The 8,612-nt window shown below is 37.9% G+C and overlaps 1 non-coding gene across 1 annotated transcript; it reads left to right on the top strand.

Annotated features, from left to right (window-relative positions):
- The first annotated feature begins 2,969 nt into the window (after positions 1–2,969).
- Positions 2,970–3,071, top strand: LOC141421189 (small nucleolar RNA U13). The gene has a single exon (XR_012445846.1). It is a non-coding gene; the product is annotated as a small nucleolar RNA U13 (small nucleolar RNA).
- Positions 3,072–8,612: the final 5,541 nt, after the last annotated feature.

Below are 8,612 nucleotides of genomic sequence, written 5' to 3'. Positions count from 1 at the left end.
GCTTTTATTAGTACCATCATTATCATCCCCTATCTTTTAATCTTCCCAATAATTCAGTGAGAAATGCATTATTTTCCCTATTTTTAAGAAATGAATACCACAGAGAAAATAGTAAGAACTGAGATGCTAAACCTGAGCTCTTCATGAGATAAGCACATCTCAAACTAGTATTAAACTAATGAAAGTTAAAATAGCATCAATGATTTTTATATCTGCATCTCTATTAATAATCTGTCTCCAGCCAAGCAGAATATCCCTGTTGGTGTCAACAAGGTTTTAAACATCAGTCTACTCGTTCATTAGTACCTGCTGGCTTAGATGATGGCATAAATGGTAGAGCACTAAGCCTTGAATTCAATCTCCATTTTCCAAGTAGATAAATAAATAAACAAATAATCCTTTTAAAAACAGAACAAAATACCCTATAAGGAAAGCCTGTTGGTTGCATCACACACAGAAAGCCAAGTCACCCAAAGTTGTGCCCTTTTGGGAATGATCCTTATGCAATAACTGGTTGAGGCATTGTTGTCTGATTTGGAAAGGGTGTGACTGGTCATGTTATTCCAGAACTTCTTCTGAGGTTGGCTGAGGCTTTGGGACTGGATTCCAGGTTGACTTCTCTGCCTTTATCTGCTTCTCTCCTCCTTCCTACAGACAAGTGTGTGTAAGAGGTGATGGACCAGCTGTGAAAATTATCACTATTCATGAATTCTGAAGGTATACACAAAAGGGAAGGCACTATAACAATAAAAACAGCATGGTACTGGCAAAAAAATACATGAAGACCAATCACTGCTATGCCCGTATGATTTTTGACAAAGGTGCCCAAAACATATGATGGAGAAAATGGAGCCTCTTCAACAAATGTTGCTGGGGAAACTGGATATCTACATTCAGAAAACTGAAACCAGACCATGTTTATCACCCTGTACAAGTATCAATTCAATGTGGATAAAGAACCTTAGTATGAGACCTGAAACTTTGAAGCTAGTTTAGGAAAGAGCAGGAATTAACAGGCAAGGGCAATGAATTTCTCAATAGAACTCAAATGGCTCTGTATCTAAGAGAAAGGACTGACAAATGGGACTACATGAAATTAAAAATCTTCTATACAACAACAAAAAAAATGGTCACCAGAATTAAGAGGCTGCACACAGAATAGAAAAAATCTTGACAGCTTTATATCTGGATTAATAACCAGAATATACAGGGAGCTCAAAAACTTAACTCTCCAAAAAACCAAGGACCCAATGAAGAAATGGACAAATGAACTAAACAGAGCCTTTTCAAAGGAAGAAGTCCAAATGGTTTAAAGAAACACATGAGAAAAATGCTCAACATCCTGGGCCATAAAGGAAATGCAAATCAAAACCACATTTAGATTCTACCTCACTATCATCAAGAAAAGATACAACAAATGTTGTTGAGGATATGGGAAAAAATGAACCCTCACACATGGTTGGTGGGAATGTAAATTAGTATAACCACCATGGAAAACAGTATGGAGGCTCCTCAAAACCCTAAAACTAGAACTGTCATATGATCCAGAAATATCACTCCTAGGGATATATCCAAATGAATTAAGTCAAGTTAAAATAAAGACACCTGCATACCCATGTTTATTGCAGCATTATTCACAGTAGCTAAGCTATGGAAATAGCTAAGATGCTCCACTACTGATGAATGGATTAAGAAAACTGTGGTATTTATATACAATGGAAAGTTATTTAGCCATAATGAAAAATGAAATTTTGTCATTGGCAAGTAAATAGATGGAACCGAAGAACATCATCTTAAGTGAAGTTAGTGAGGTTCAGAAAGTCAAAGGCTGCATGTTTTGTCTCATATGTGGAAAATTGATACAATACAAATACAAGAAGTATTATGAAAAACAGGTCATGCTAAGGGGAGGTCACATACAAGAGCGGAAGAAGGAGTTTAGGTGAATATGATTGATGTAATTCCTATACAAAAATAATATAGAATTTTTAATCCTGTTGAAATCACTACAAGGTGACTGAGGAGGATAGGAGAAAAAGAGAGGAAATGAAACAAACTGGGTTATAATACATATATACATGGAAATATTAAGATGAAACTCCCTTTATAGCTATCCTAAACAAAAATGTCACTTATTTTTTAAAAACAGAAAATATGAAGGCAAAGCAAATCTTACCTGGGGGTCTGGTACCAGTGGGAGGGAGGAGGATACAAGGAAAAGTTGTTGCAGGTAAATATGGTGGAAATATCATGTACACATGCATGTAAATGGAAAAATGAGACCTGTTGAAACTATTTCAGGAATGGAGAAGAGGGAATAAAGGAGAATGATACAGGGGGTAAATTAAACTATGTTACATTATAAGAACTTCAGTAAATGTCACAAATGTACACTTAGGTTTCTCCAGTAAAGATATTCAGATGAACAATAAGCACACTAGAAGTTCCACATCATTACTCATTAGGGACATGTACATTCAATCAACAGACATCTCCTCCCATCCACTAGAGTGGCTATATTTAAAAAAAAAAGAAATGGAAGAGAAAAAGAAAGCAATGTTGGTGAGGATATGAAACATCGGAGTCCTTCTGTCCTGTTGATGTGAACTTAAAATGGCATAGTGCTGTGGAAAAGAGATTCAAATTTCAGAGTCTGTTCTATGCTCTGTTACAGAACATCCCAAATCTAGTCCCAGGTGTTCTGAGGGTCATTTCAGCATATAACACAGTTTAATAGTGAAATGAAGAGTTGCTCTGTGCAAGAAGGACATATGTTTCTTCAGCAACCTGACCCGGATGACTGGATTTTCCTACTTCTGCATAAAATAAACAGAGAAATCTGCAAGTTTTTTTTTATTTCAACATGTGAAAGGTTGGTTCAATGAAAAAATAAACAAGATTGATATACCCCTGGCAAACCTGACTAAAATGAGGAGAGAAAAAACTCAAATCAATAAAATCAGGAATGCAAAAGTTTGGTTCATGAGTATGATGATTGGGTGTTCACACCTCTGCGTGACATGTGCTATCCTCAAATCTTGTTACGACGTGGGCACATTACCCTTCTGACGTGAAAAAAAATGGATGATGACAAGTTATCTCCTTGTGACATTACTTCTATACCGAGTAAGCAAGTTTATGATCTCTTTTGTGTACAGAAGCATGATCTCAAAGGACACAGAAGAGGTTTGTCAGAAGGTGGGGAACAAAGACACTTGGACACAGCAGACAACGACATGGGACCACAACAAATAAAGGTCAATAGACAGCCCAACATGAAAGTTTTAGCTATGGGAGCATTTGGAAGATTCAGCAACTAAAGAAATCAACTTAGATCACTGGAAATTCCTCCAACAGCAAACCTTGCCAAATTCAGAATTCAACATGAGGAAAATAGAATGTACACTGCCTTCCAAAGTAATCATGATTCACCCATAAAAGTGCAGTGGGGAGATGAGAAAAATTGTACTGAACAGGGGAATTATCTGCCGATCCAGTGTTCCAGGGATATTTTAGATCCAATATCCAGAAACACTTGCACCTGCTTTGTATGAGCAGATGCCCCAGAGCTAATAAAAAAAAGAACCAACAGTGCAAGAAGTCTCTTCTTGCATTCTCATTATTTCAGTTCATGAATTACCCTTCTTAAGTGGAAGGGGACAAGTGGGCAGGGACAGGGGAGTCAAGAGAGGGCCATGGGGAGTTGTGAGTAGGATCAAAGTAAATTATATGCATTTGTGGAAATAACATTTTTTTTTCATTTTTCTTTTATTATTCATATGTGCATACAAGGCTTGGTTCATTTCTCCCCCCTGCCCCCACCCCCTCCCTTACCACCCACCCACCCCCTCCCACTCCCCCCCACCAATACCCAGCAGAAACTATTTTGCCCTTATCTCTAAGTTTGTTGTAGAGAAAGTATAAGCAATAATAGGAAGGAACAAGGGGTTTTGCTGGTTGAGATAAGGATAGTTATACAGGGCATTGACTCACATTGATTTCCTGTGCGTGGGTGTTACCTTCTAGGATAATTCTTTTTGATCTCACCTTTTCTCTAGTTCCTGGTCCCCTTTTCCTATTGGCCTCAGTTGCTTTAAGGTATCTGCTTTAGTTTCTCTGCGTTGAGGGCAACAAATGCTAGCTAGTTTTTTAGGTGTCTTACCTATCCTCACCCCTCCCTTGTGTGCTCTCGCTTTTATCATGTGCTCATAGTCCAATCCCCTTGTTGTGTTTGCCCTTGATCTAATGTCCACATATGAGGGAGAACATACGATTTTTGGTTTTTTGAGCCAGGCTAACCTCACTCAGAATGATGTTCTCCAATTCCATCCATTTACCAGCAAATGATAACATTTCGTTCTTCTTCATGGCTGCATAAAATTCCATTGTGTATAGATACCACATTTTCTTAATCCATTCGTCAGTGCTGGGGCATCTTGGCTGTTTCCATCACTTGGCTATTGTGAATAGTGCCGCAATAAACATGGATGTGCAGGTGCCTCTGGAGTAACAGTCTTTTGGGTATATCCCCAAGAGTGGTATTGCTGGATCAAATGGTAGATCGATGTCCAGCTTTTTAAGTAGCCTCCAAATTTTTTTCCAGAGTGGTTGTACTAGTCTACATTCCCACCAACAGTGTAGGAGGGTTCCTTTTTCCCCGCATCCTCGCCAACACCTGTTGTTGGTGGTGTTGCTGATGATGGCTATTCTAACAGGGGTGAGGTGGAATCTTAGTGTGGTTTTAATTTGCATTTCCTTTATTGCTAGAGATGGTGAGCATTTTTTCATGTGTTTTCTGGCCATTTGAATTTCTTCTTTTGAGAAAGTTCTGTTTAGTTCACATGCCCATTTCTTTATTGGTTCATTAGTTTTGGGAGAATTTAGTTTTTTAAGTTCCCTGTATATACTGGTTATCAGTCCTTTGTCTGATGTATAATTGGCAAATATTTTCTCCCACTCTGTGGGTGTTCTCTTCAGTTTAGAGACCATTTCTTTTGATGAACAGAAGCTTTTTAGTTTTATGAGGTCCCATTTATCTATGCTATCTCTTAGTTGCTGTGCTGCTGGGGTTTCATTGAGAAAGTTCTTACCTATACCTACTAACTCCAGAGTATTTCCTACTCTTTCTTGTATCAACTTAAGAGTTTGGGGTCTGATATTAAGATCCTTGATCCATTTTGAGTTAATCTTGGTATAGGGTGATATACATGGATCTAGTTTCAGTTTTTTGCAGACTGCTAACCAGTTTTCCCAGCAGTTTTTGTTGAAGAGGCTGCTATTTCTCCATCGTATATTTTTAGCTCCTTTGTCAAAGATAAGTTGCTCATAGTTGTGTGGCTTCATATCTGGATCCTCTATTCTGTTCCACTGGTCTTCACGTCTGTTTTTGTGCCAGTACCATGCTGTTTTTATTGTTATTGCTTTGTAATGTAGTTTGAAGTCAGGTATCGTGATACCTCCTGCATTGTTCTTTTGACTGAGTATTGCCTTGGCTATTCGTGGCCTCTTGTGTTTCCATATAAATTTCACAGTAGATTTTTCAATCTCTTTAATGAATGTCATTGGAATTTTGATGGGAATTGCATTAAACATGTAGATTACTTTGGGGAGTATCGACATTTTTACTATGTTGATTCTACCAATCCATGAGCATGGGAGATCTCTCCACTTTCTATAGTCTTCCTCAATCTCTTTCTTCAGAAGTGTATAGTTTTCCTTGTAGAGGTCTTTCACATCTTTTGTTAGGTTTACACCTAGGTATTTGATTTTTTTTGAGGCTATTGTAAATGGAATTGTTTTCATACATTCTTTTTCCGTTTGCTCATTGTTAGTGTATAGAAATGCTAATGATTTTTCTATGTTGATTTTATATCCTGCTACCTTGCTATAGCTATTGATGATGTCTAGAAGCTTCTGAGTAGAGTTTTTTGGGTCTTAAAGGTATATACACATTAACAATTGTATAATAAAATAGTCCTTTTTGGTTTTATTTTTCATTATTCCTTTCTCATATTCTTTGCTTTTCAAACTTTTTCCAGCACTTAATTAGAAAATATATGCTACTAAATGTTGCTTTGTGTATAAATATCTTTGAATTCTTTAAAATTGTAAAAAGATAATCTGCAATGAATTCCTTGCATTTGATGAGTTCATTCAACGTAAGTGGTTTAAATTTTATTAAACTGATTGCAGAGTGCAACAGAGATGCATAAAAATTATTTAAGCTCTAAAAATTTATCAAGTGTTATGCTGTATTTTACAACTTTGTTAAGTTTTTCTATTTTGTTTTTTATTAAATATATATTACTAATTGATACAGATTGTTGTAAAATTGTATAAAAGCTTAGAATTTATTTACAACCAGTCATAGCACTTCTTACATGAAATTCAGTTGGGACCATCTGAACATCCCCTCAGAGCTCTTGCACAGGCCTTACCTCAGGTTTTTGCCCCATGAATTCTGGTGCTGGCCTCTGCTGTCCAGATGCAGTGTGAAGGGCACAGGCCTGCATGGAATCCAGTGGTGCTATCTCTGCAGGGGAGGAGAGCCAGAGCTGTGTGGACAAGGAAAGCCCAATCTATTTTCAAAGGATGATCAGAGAGCATCATGGACAGACCCTCTGAGAAATGAGGCACTGCAGTGCTGACAATGGAGGAGCTATAGAGCTCATAGCACTGAAGACTATCCTGCAAGAGCTGGAGAAGCCCAATTCACATGCAGGAGGGATCTTTTTCCTAATTCTCTCTTTTGATGCAAAATGAAATAAGATAGGATTTTCAAAATCATTAGCATGACACAGTTATGGTAGGAGAAAACATTTTCTTCAATCTGGTCACTGTCACCAATGTCCTTCTGGACTCTCACAACAGAACTGGGGCCTTCCGTCTATGAGACTTCCACACAGATCCTTTTATACAGCATGAAGACATAAATAGCTCATCCCTCTGCTCATGAAAACCAGCTCAGCCCTCACCCTGAAGCTCTGGTTGAGGGTGCAGCCCAGGATTCCCAGGTGACCCTATTTAGTGCTCAGCACTGAACATACACCTTTCCCCATGGAGTGTATGCATCTCGGCTGCATTTTCTTTGTTGCTATTTTAAAAGGTGATTTATGGTGATCAAGAGATACTGAGTGTATGAGTGGACATGAATGAGAGCAACAGCGGGTATGTGTGGCAGTTTATGACCAGGATTCTGTGTTTGCAGGTGTCCAGTGTAAGGTACAGATGGTAAAGTCTGGGGATGCTTGGTGCAGTCTGAGGGCATCCTGAAACTCTCCTATGCAGCCTCTGGATTCACCTTCAGTAATTACAGAATTTACTGGGTCCTCCAGGCTCCTGGGAATGGGCTCAAGTGGGTTGGACTAATAGGCACTGTTGGTGGTAACACATACTGTGCAGAGTCTGTGAAGGATAGATTCACCATCTCCAGAGACAATCCCAAAAACCAGCTCCATCTGCAAATGAATAGCCTGAGAGATGTGTACACAGCCCTTTATTACTGTGTAGGAGACACAGTGAAGGGAGTTCAGTTTGAGCACCAACATAAACCTCCCTGCAGTGGTGCTGAGGACCAGCAGAGGGCGCACAGCACACATGGAACTCAGGCTCACCTCAGGCCAGAGTGAGCTGGGTGCCTCTCCATTTAAGGTTTCCCCAGAAACTTTCTAGGTTTTTTGCCTGTACTAATTTGTGATGACTCTGAATAGAAAGAGTTCTATTTTATTGTGATTTTCAAGTACGTAAGATATATTCTCACATTAAAATTATTCTGCATTAAAATGCAGAATGTCACATCACTTGTGTGTTCCTAGCTGCATGTTTCCCAATACTCAGACCCTTTGTGCTTATGAGCAATGACATCCATGTCATTTAGATCTTTGATTTCTGTACTAGATGTAAATGTTTTTTTCTAATATGATTAAATAGCTGCATCTCTTCTGATTTCTATGTTAAATCAATCATTGATTTATATCATTGATTTATATCATTGATATAAATTTTTATTTTGCAAAAATATCTAAGTGGTCATTTGAAGCTAGGCATTCTGTTATGAATTTGGGTCAGCGTAGTGAATAATAAGGTAAAGGGAGTTGTTCAGTGTCTGCATTTTCACCTTGCTTATTGGAAGCCCTGGGTTTTATTCCCAAAACTTCAATAAAATATATGATGTTGCATGTAATTTTAATGTGTCTAGTGAGGCTCAATAAAATATCCTTTAAGTTTGTTATCAAAAAGAATGATGAATAAGAACAAATATAATTCCTGTCTCTTTAGAGCTAAGAAAGAAACAAGAAAATGAATATTTTCACACAATTACATAGGACTTACATAAACTATGGTTCATTACCTAATGAGTATTATTAGTCACGTATTGAGTAACTGTAATGAATAGAACATTGATCTACCACTTGATCCAGCAATACCAATCTTGGGGATATACCCAAAAGACTGTGACACAGGTTACTCCAGAGGCACCTGCACACTCATGTTTATTGCAGCACTATTCACAATAGCCAAGTTATGGAAACAGCCAAGATGCCCCACTACTGACGAATGGATTAAGAAAATGTGGTATTTATACACAATGAAATTTTATGCAGCTATGAAGA

The sequence above is a fragment of the Castor canadensis genome, chromosome 2 (assembly GCF_047511655.1).
Source record: "Castor canadensis chromosome 2, mCasCan1.hap1v2, whole genome shotgun sequence".
NCBI classification, from domain to species: Eukaryota; Metazoa; Chordata; class Mammalia; order Rodentia; family Castoridae; genus Castor; species Castor canadensis.
Note: the sequence above shows the minus strand (reverse complement) of the source record. Positions and strands in the feature narration are given on the sequence as shown.